Source organism: Sebastes umbrosus, chromosome 18 (assembly GCF_015220745.1).
Source record: "Sebastes umbrosus isolate fSebUmb1 chromosome 18, fSebUmb1.pri, whole genome shotgun sequence".
In the NCBI taxonomy this organism is placed as follows: domain Eukaryota; kingdom Metazoa; phylum Chordata; class Actinopteri; order Perciformes; family Sebastidae; genus Sebastes; species Sebastes umbrosus.
In genome coordinates, this window is record NC_051286.1 from 21017586 (window position 1) to 21028145 (window position 10560).

Sequence of the window (10560 nt, forward strand, 5' to 3'; positions counted from 1 at the left end):
ACCAATGAAATAGCTGCATAGTATCAGAGATTGAGGAGACGGAGAACATGTCCGCAGAGAGCAAATCCAAGAGGATCTCATATCGCATCACTGCAGGGCTCTCGTGACTAGCATATAATGCCAGTGGACATGCACCATTGCAGGTGTGATCCATATTGTGTCATCCAAGTGGCAGTTTCAAATATGGGGGTGAAAATGTCATGCAATTAGTGCAGCTCTTTTGTAATGACAGCCCTATAAGGTTGAATAAGCTCATCTAGGGCTGGGCAATATATTGATATTTTCTTTTATTATATAACATTTGGTGATATATAGCTTTCCAAACCACCAAGCCTTACATTATTTCATGATTAGTTGAATCCTATAGGTACACACTAGGGCTTTCAAAGTTAACGCGATAATAACGCGTTAACGCAAATTTGTTTTAACACTACTAGTTTCTTTAACGCTTTAACGCAACTTGCGATTTTTTGGTTGTAGCGGGCTCAGCTTTAAAGCTAGAGTGAAGTAGCTAGCATCATATGAAACTAGTAAACCTAAGGAACCATGTCATACTAGCTTGTCAGGAAGGAGGCTAAATAACGCTCCAAACATACTCAAACACTGACACACTGACTGCTGTTGTTGCCTGTTGGGCTTGAGTTTGCCATGTTATGATTTGAGTATATTTTTTATGCTAAATGCAGTACCTGTGAGGGTTTCTGGATAATATTTGTCATTGTTTTGTGTTGTTAATTGATTTCCAGTAATAAATATAGACTTACATTTGCATAAATCAAGCATATTTACCCACTCCCATGTTGATAAGAGTTTTAAATACTTAAAGACAAATCTCCCTTTACGGTACATTTTGAACAAATAAAAATGTGTGATTAATTTGCGTTTAATCACGATTAATCATGGACAATCATGCGATTAATCACAATTGAATATTTCAATCGATTGACGTAGTGCACACAGTTTTTCACGGCATTTATCTAGCATCTGCAGCCCTGTTAAAATGCAATGCTTGCATGAAAGAGAACTAGTTTAATAATATCTTCTTCATTTGAAGAAAAAATAGCATACAAAGTTATGTCTTTTCTCTGCATAAAGTATCTCATGTTCCCTACCCTCCCCTAAAATCACTCAAAGGTAAACAGGTAGACACAGGGGGCCCTTGTAAACCCATCAGTTGCTCGAGCTTTGGGAATCAAAATAAAGTGTCTCTTCCTCTCTACTGGCTCCTGTAGCGGGAGTTTGTTCTCAAAGCTGAGCTCCTCCCTGTCGGAAATGATTCATGTCACAATTATTACCAGGTAAATACTGGGAGGAGAACGGGAAGAAGGGGGGGAAAAAAAGAAGAGATAAGTGGAGAGAAAGCAAGAGCCTTGTGGCTGCTCATGGGGAGTGAATGAAAAGTGAAAACAACTCAAAGTGGGTCAGCAGCCTGCCAGTTCCCAGTCTGGTGAATGCACACGCACACACATACACACACACACACACTCGCATGCATGCATAATATGCATGCACACACACAAATTGAGATGCTCGAGAGGACGTTTACTGCATGAGGCACAGCACGTTTGACAAAGTGAAGCAATGTGGCACTTTGCTTATTCATTGTTGCACTGCAGCCCTCCACCTGATATAACAGTCTCGCAGAGCTTCCTTACTATGTGTCACCTCAGATTATAGATGGTCTTAGATTAGTTTAAGTCTATTTCCATTCACTCCTTACTTGTCAAATGTGGTTACGCAGTGAATGTCGTTACCGCTCCCCTCCGCAGCTGGTCTGATGACGGGGATCAGTTTGAATTACATGGATGTGTGTTCCTGTATATTGGGCAAAATGTCATTTGTAAATCCAGGGGACAGGTATGGAGAGCTACTGTATGTGCTGTGACTGGTTATCCATTAGTGCGTAACGTTCACAGACTGTCTTTCCCTACTATCTATAAATATACTGTTGGGAGTATATGTGGTTGAAAAATCCTGATGGACACACAAAAAGGAAAAAACAGAAGGGCTAGAAGCAGAAGCACACTGAGAGATGTTGTTTTAATGGTTGCTAAATTCTCCTAACCTTTAACACTGACCTTAACCTAGTGTTGTTGAAGCCGGGGGGGCCATGCTATCTGGCCCTCCCAGAGTGGAGTCCCTCCTGCTCAGTGCTCCTCTTTGCCAGCACCGGGATGGAGTTCAGAGAAAGACAGGGCCAAACAAGGTCAGCAGAGGGCTTTCACTGCTTATGAGGGCTAAATAAACTGCAGGCACTGCCAGTGAAGCCGTAAGCGAAAGGAATGGGAGCAGCTACATATAAGAGCCCAGAGGAAGAGGAGGAGGAGGGGGTGGTGATGTTGCATGACGCACTGTTAGGTAAAAAAAACGTCACTCTTCATCTTTGTGTACCAGTATTTTGTCAGTCTGATTTGGTTTCACTGAGCTATTTCTTTTTTAAATGCCTACATTTGTCTTATGGACATAATTAGGTCATCGGAATGGATGATTAGGTCTGCAGCAGAACGGATGATTCAGTGTTTATGACCACGTAGTTTATGCAGTGATGCAAACCGCATAAACACATTTATACATCACATACTCTTTCATTTCTGCTCGAGGTTGTGAATCATGTGTTAAACACGTTCTTCCATCGAAATGTCATAGCTAAACTGAGCAATCTATTAGCCAAATTGGATATAATGTAAAGCTATTCCTAATATAGGAATGCTATACCTTAAAGAGCAGTGGGTAGAAATGGAGCAAATGGGATTTAAAAAAAGTTGATTTTATAAAACGGTCACTATATCCTGACAGTAACAAACAACCAATCAGAGCCGAGCTGGAACCTGCTGTCTCTGAGCAGCTGTCAATCACTCTCGAACTCCGATCAAACGGTCAAAATAGGCAGCGCTGATCAAATAGGAATCAATATTTTGTAACTGTAATGCCTATTTCTTGCCTCAAATGTTTTCAGAAACATCTTGTAGTGTACTGTTTAGCTGTGAAATGAGAAAGTTTGTGACCCGGCAGCAATGTTAAGTTGAGGAAATACCAAGCACCGCCCACCAGCTGGAGCACATCCAATGGGAACGCTCAATAGGACGCTCTCTCTGAAATGTCCTGTGATTGGCCAAAGTCTCCTGTCACGCACCATGAGGAGGTGCAGAAGTCTAGTTATCTCTCAGAACACTTGAATTACAATATGCTGAAAGGTTATTGTGAAATGTTTGCCCAATGATGCGAAAAACATACTGCCTACTGCAGGTTTAATGGTCGTTTAATTGCATGTTGCCCTTTTTCATAAATTAAAGCATGAGTATGTGATATAGCAATGTGTTTATTCACCCATTGGTTTATTATATGATGAATGAACCATGTCATGTGCATCAGTTCAGATGCAGTGTGGGGGCTGCAGTTGATATATTCACCACTAGATGGCAGCACCACTCAAAGCTGGCTTGTCAGTCTTGCACACACACGAATCCGAGCACACACACACTTTCACAAGTGACAACAAAGATGCCTGCAGGTGTTTCCACGACTCTGAGCTCTACTATGCCACATCTGTTTTGCATGAGAAAGAGGCAGACGTTAAAATGGCGAAATGATGCTGTAGCTTTGTAGGCGACTGTATGTGTTTTCTGTGCGAGTGTGCCTCTATGTGAACGTCAGAGAAAGCATTAGCAGAGGGTGAGAGAGAGGGAGCCAGCAGCGGCCAGTCAGGGCCTCTTTGCATCAGCAGGCGGGCTGTCTGAGATGCTCTTCCCCTCTTCTAGTGTTTGGACTCTTTCCAACATGTGCAGTGCACATCCCGTTCACGGTGCCAGAGGGGAGGTGGACTCCCATCAGCACCACCAGCAGTCCCATCATCGGCCTCACAATTTCTAGAGGAAGTCATTCATTTCCTAATCGAAGCAAAATTGCTTTGTCATTCGGAGAGAGAGCTTGTTGCTGAGAGGGCGAAGGAGAGCTAATTAAAATGCTCTCAGCACACATCCACAGCCTTTTTATGCAATTACTCAGCCTGCTGTGTGTGTTCAAATAAACAAGCAAGTGGAGTTGCTCTCTGATAAACCCCATTACATGCTGCGTTCATGCCTTGGCGCACGTGGCGCTCGGTACTGATCTGACCTTGAGAACGGGAAGGGGAGATACAGGCGGCGCTGGTAGGAGCAGCAGCGCACGGGGCTAATCTCCAGAGCATGTCGCTCGATGAGGGGTGCTGATAGTGAGCAGCAGCAGCGTCTCCAGCAGTGGAGATATGTATCGCTCCAGATTTGAGACAGAGCCCTCAAAGTGAAGCAGAGGATTTGAAAGGCAAGTTAAAGCATCGTGCTCCGTTTTATGTTCAGCACGATTCAGTTTGAGAAAAGGGTGGACTGAAAATCAGGTGATACTGCACTTGAGGCTCACAGGGCAGTATAAGAGAACTTATAGAAAACGGATCAGTTGTTGACAACAAAGAAGGGAAAAAAGATTAGTATAGTGCATCTGCTGTTGGTGGTGTAACAATAATTGGCAATCATGTTTCTGAGCATGTAACTTGAGATGAGAACAACTCCTTTTAGCGTGAGTGTGTGTGTTCAACGTATGATTTGTATGATTCGTATGATATCTTACGAAAAGTTATGCCTCATTTTCATGCGTTTTCCTGCAACACGTGACGCACATGTCATTTTCCACTCCAGTCTTTTCAAAATAAATTTCTGTCTTCACAGGAAACAACTTGTGTTTAATCAACAAAAATACTTAGTTAGGTGTCGGCAACAAAGCTATTTATTTAGGTTTAGGAAAAGATCGACTTCATTAGGTTTAGGCAACAAAAATGCTTAGTTAGGTTTAGAAAAAAATCGTAGTTTGGGTTAAAATATCTCCGGAAGTGACGTAAATTAAATACGGAAGTTGTGTTACAAATACATCAATGTTAACTTCTGGTTTCACATGGGTTACGAACACCGTGTTCCTGGGCAAAAATCCAGAGTTTTTTGACTCACCCATCCACCCTGACCTCCTTCCTACATGGCTTTTGACTCTCTTTATACTTCCTGGTTCATGATTACGTGGATTACATACAAATTGATTTTGTGGGATATATACGACTTACAGTGCATTACTTTTCATAGGTATAGAACAGCCTGGTGTGTTTGTGGTGAGGTGCATGATTCCTCTATATGTCAGTGGACATAGGTGCACACAAATGTGTTCACACACTCACACACACACACATGCACACACATACACACAAACACACACAGCTGCATGTGTGGGACATGTTCTTGTCACAGTTTGGGAACTGCCAGGCCAGCTGCGCCCTCAAACCACTGTCTGATTGATTTGTTGGAGCAACGTTGGCCCCTGTGCATTCATCTTTATGCATGGAGGTTCCCCGAGGCGGTTCACCCCCCAATTTTCCGCACCCCCCGCTACCAACGCTGCCTCAACCCTACACCTAACCACCCCATCACTGGCACCCAGTGTTCTGAAATGGACCTCATTATCAGAATGAGTGCCGGCGAGGTCCACCTAGGGACAGCTGCATCGTCCACAGCAACCAGACGACATGTTTTTCGGTAGCGGGTGGTGCGATGGGGCCACTCCGCCATAACCGCTTTCGACAGGTAAAGGAGACGGGAGGTAGGATGTGCAGCTGTGCCCCACACATACCTGGTAGCAGATCAGCTGGCGTCGTCTCCTGAGGAAGAAGGGACACAGCTGCGATGTTCAGCGATTGTTCCACCTTGTAGAGTTGGTATTTAATGATATAATGTTGGCACATAGAACTCAAACCTTTGGTTATATCATTCATCATCATTATCATCGTCCAAAACTTTAATGTTGACTGATTATTTGGAGAAATGCATATGTCAAATGTTGGGTTCTTTTAAAGGAATATTCTAACATTTTTGGAAATGAGCTTTCTTGCTGAAACTTAAATACGAAGATTACCAAATCCGGCTGGAGATATGGCGGTTAGCCTCTACAAAAAGCGCAGAAATGCAACTCCTGTTAACTCCAAAAGCTGTCTTATTTATATGTTTTTATTTTCGCGGGTTTTGTTCCGAGTTGGAGGGTTTGTGAACCTGCAGCTTCGCTGTGAGGACAGATCTTGAGTTCTGCGTGCAAACAATTTGGATGGTTAGTAAATCCCTATAAATTGGCTTGCTCCTTCTTCAATCAAAATGTGTCTTTTTGAATTTCTACATTATGTTAAATATAGATATAATATATCCTTTTTCTGCTGGGTAATTTGTAAAGTAGCCTAATGTAACTGCGTTTTCAATGAGTAAAGGGAACTTGCTTAATACTGCTAATTAACATGTTACATCTTGTTTGTTTAAAGGTGCTCTATACGATATCCAGAGCATTAATATACTGTAGCATCGAACATGTGCATGTGAGCATAAACCACAGAGGGGCCTCTGGTTAGCTCAAGGCCGCTGCTCTGCATTACTCCCAGGTTAACACGGTTAGCATGTTAGATCAGCAGTGTTGCCTTCTTTTTGGTTAGCGCTGTTAGTCACATTAGCTACGAGCCGCCGGCGCAGCTGTCGCCATGTTGAGAGTAGTGCAGAGGCAATAGAAATGCCCCCAATCTCGCATTTAGCACCTTTAATCTACACAAAAACTGAAGTATAAAAATGTAAATTTGTCGTTTTACACCCAAAATAGTCTGGCACATCATAACCCCCCAAAAAAACAAAAGTTGTGGTTTGGTTTTTGGCTGGAGCCAGCAGTCAGTTGACTTAGCTTAGCATAAAGACTGGAATCAGTGGGAAAAAGCTAGCCTGGCTCTGACCAAAGGTAGCAAAATCCACCTGACGCTCGGCACCTCTAAAGCTCAGAAATTAACATGCTAAGCTAAGCTAACTGGCTGCTGGCTCTATATAGCCACATATTTACCATACAGATATGAGAGTGACATACATTTTTCTCATCTAAATCATGGCAAGAAAGTGATGTGTATTTCCAAAAATGATGAACTATTCCTTTAAAATAGTTTCATTTATTTTTATAGCATGATGACGAGGTTTTTCCTATATATATTCATCCAACTAGTGCATTCTGTCAAAGGTATTAAATTACAAATGGAGCAAGACCAGGCACATTGGACGGTGGGGGGTGGATAGTCATTTACATCTCAGAGCCAGTCAAGGGTAGCGAACCCAAATGGAACTGCCACTACTGTCTCCCCCTTGGTTTTATCGGGCTCTCTCTGAATTAGCCCTGTATGAAAGCAAACCGTAATATGGATTTGCAAGGCCTCCCCACATAAAGATAGCTCAGGCTCCACCACACGAGGACCTAGCGAGGGGGGACTGTGGAAGATCACAGGGCATGCATTTCATCGCGCCGGCCTGAACCGTGAATTAGCCATGCATGACAGAAAAATACAAGGCATGAAATTGGCTACAGCTCCACTCCTCTGTGATCTTTCTCCCTAGATATCAGTGGCTCCCTGCTGTATTTTTTTGGCTATACTTTCCATTACAAATAAACCAGCAGAAAAATGCAGATTAGACTTATTATTAGGGGTCAGCACTGCAGAGTGCTTACATAATTTGCCGCTATATAAGATACAGATTTGAGTAATGTGTGATGCATTTCAAATGAGTACACAGTATTTTTAACTGGCAGTAGCCGAGAGGTGTTCTTTCAATTATTTAAAGACAAGGCTGTTTTAAGTATGAAATTGTTTAAGGGGGGAAGAAAGATGGTGTAATGATGCCTTGAGAAAGGTTTAATGTCCCAACTGATCTCCAGTCATCATAAATAACTGCATCAAACAAGAAAATCGCACAGTGAACTCAGAAAGAAAGAGTGAGATGGAGTCTTTTTGATTTCTACTTTTGTGTCTTTTGGTTAGTATGTGACATAGCACATAATGCATGTAGAGGACATCTTTATGAATGTCTTCAAGGACATTGACTCTGTAGGATCTTTTGCCAGGCACCATTTTCATTTGTGGTTTAATTCCCTCGGCCGGCTTTCCGGAGATCAATGAGAATATTTACAACCGCTTTATGTTCACATGTGATATACCTACACTTGTCCTTGTAACATTCAAAAAACCAAAGTGTGTCAATTGCGGTGCCTTTGGGAGAAAGGAGTCACTCGACATTGACTCAATTGACCCAGCTCTCCCGCTGGATTGAAGTGTTTTTGGCTGAGTGAACAGTGTTTCAAGGTTATGGAGAGAGATGCAGTCAAACGTAATGGCAGCCTGTAATGAGTGTTTTCCTGTGGGATGGACGGTGACTTTGTGGATGGCAGGTGATTCAAGGCCTAAGGGAGCGAGGATTAGAGACTCTCCTGCCATCTCGGAGTTCAGACTAATTTAAACTGAACTTCTTTCCTCCTCTTATTGTCTTTTTGTCTAATTCTCAATCTGTTTTGTGCATCTTTGGCTTCATGTCACTCTTACCGGTGTCTCACTCATTCTCTTTCTGTTGTTCGCCTGCCCTCTGTTTCTGTCAGAAGTCACCTGTCTTGTTTTTTCTTTAAGTTCTCCTCCATCATCTTTGCCTCCGACGCCTCCGGACAAACTGTGATATCCGTGATGTATATTTTACACTCACTTATAAAGGCATTCACATGGCTACTCCTTCTGTGATTTCCCATCCATATGACATGATACGTACAGATGGAACATCGTCACTGGCTCTGTATGAAGGGACTCACTGGCATTAAGCTCGAAATAAACCCCCCCTCAAGTCAGTGTAAGTTGGCTCGCAGTATGAGAGAAGCATTCGCCTTGAACTTTTGCCTGAGAAATAAAGACCAACTGGACTGTATACACATGCTTATTGCCCACAGGCACATACACATGCACATGATAGATATGTGTCTTTAGATATGAAAAAAGCCCAGTCATGTGCATGATGTTGCTTCTCATATAACACACTATATCATATTTTTGTGCGACATACCATTCAAATGGTTATATAAGGTTTCTTTGAGAACAGATCCTTCCATCATTTGAGGTCATTCCACACACACACACACACACACACATACTGAGCCCGCATCAATAGAAAGGACACAGTCCGCTCTCTGCATGTGAGACATATGTCCAGGCAGTAAATGGAGTAGAATAAGAGTTATCGGCCAAAGCATTGTGGCAGAAATAAGTGATAAATCACTGCGAAGTGTGATGCGGACACTTCATCAGGCTGTGCGTTTGCTGAATACGCCCGCTGTAATGCTGAAGCAATGAGTGCCATCACTTGCTCCTCATTGTAATTAATGTCACCAAAGAGGCAGGGCAGAGTGTGAGAGAAAGATAGAGGGAGAAAGGGAGAAGAATGGAAAGACACAAGTGCAAATGAGCAGCAAGGCTGAGAAGGAAGATGTAATTTAGGGTTGGACAAAATGTCTTGACTGGGAGATAATGGTGGTAATACAAGAAGAGGGGCTGTCTTTTTGGGGGGAAGTTAAAGTAGCTAAAGAGAAGATTCCTATAATTTAGTGTGGTTTCCGCTACATGTCATTGCTGGCGCACTCTGCCATAGCTAGGACATAAGAACCTAACTAGAATGTGTATAGAGTATATGGAACAACCTACACTTTATGTTTCAGAACTAAGGGGGCAGCCCAACGAGCCAGCCGATTAGATTGTTGTCAGGCCATTAATTTGGCGTTATCAATCGCTATAAGCCCCATAGATGTGGGTCAATAGGGGCCTACTACACCCACTTGTAGGTTTTATCATCTATTCACATGGTAGATCACCGAAAGAAGGTACAAAAGAAGACAACACTAGCGACCGTAGTAATTATGACAGAAGCAGAAGCTGAAGTCAGGTGCTGTAGTATAGACAGTGTGGAACTCCATGAAGGGTGGAGGTCAGGGACAATGGATGGGACACAAAACACAGGGCTTTCACCCAGGAGACCAGAGATTGCATCCCATGTGAAACCAACAATGTGTAGTTGTCTTTGTCTTCATAGTCACTTTAACCCAAAATATGATGTTTTTCCCTAAACCTAAAGAAGTGAAGTTGTAGTTTTCTTGCCTAAACCTACAGAAGTTGTAGTTTTATTGCCTAAACCCAAAGAAGCCTTTTTGTTTGTGTTCAAAACGTGACGTTTCATTCAGTTTTACTTTTCACTTTAAAGTCTGACTTTCACTTTTACAATGTAGCAGGCGTAGTAGGCTCCTAATGACCCACATCTATGGTGCTTATAGTGACTGATAATGCCTATTTAATTGCCTGATAACAGCTGAATCGAGCAGCTGTAAACTCAAAATTAACATATTCATTTACAAAGGTGATAGCTACGATGTTAACATGCCTCCTGCAAACACTGAGCAACATCACATTTATTTGGAGTCTTGTTTCTATCCACCTGAATAAAGTCCAGTATTCACTCTCCTGCTGTTTAGCTGCTGAATGATCCTCTGTGTTCACTAGCTATTTGTTAACTGTCTATTGTTCCGTGCTTAGCAGGTAGCTTACACTTTTTCAATAGAGCTTTTTAGCTTAAAAAACAGGTTGAGGGTGATTCAAACACAAAGTTGCGGGCCATAAAATGAGAACAATGACCTGAAAGACGCTCCAACGGTGCGTAGAACTGAGGA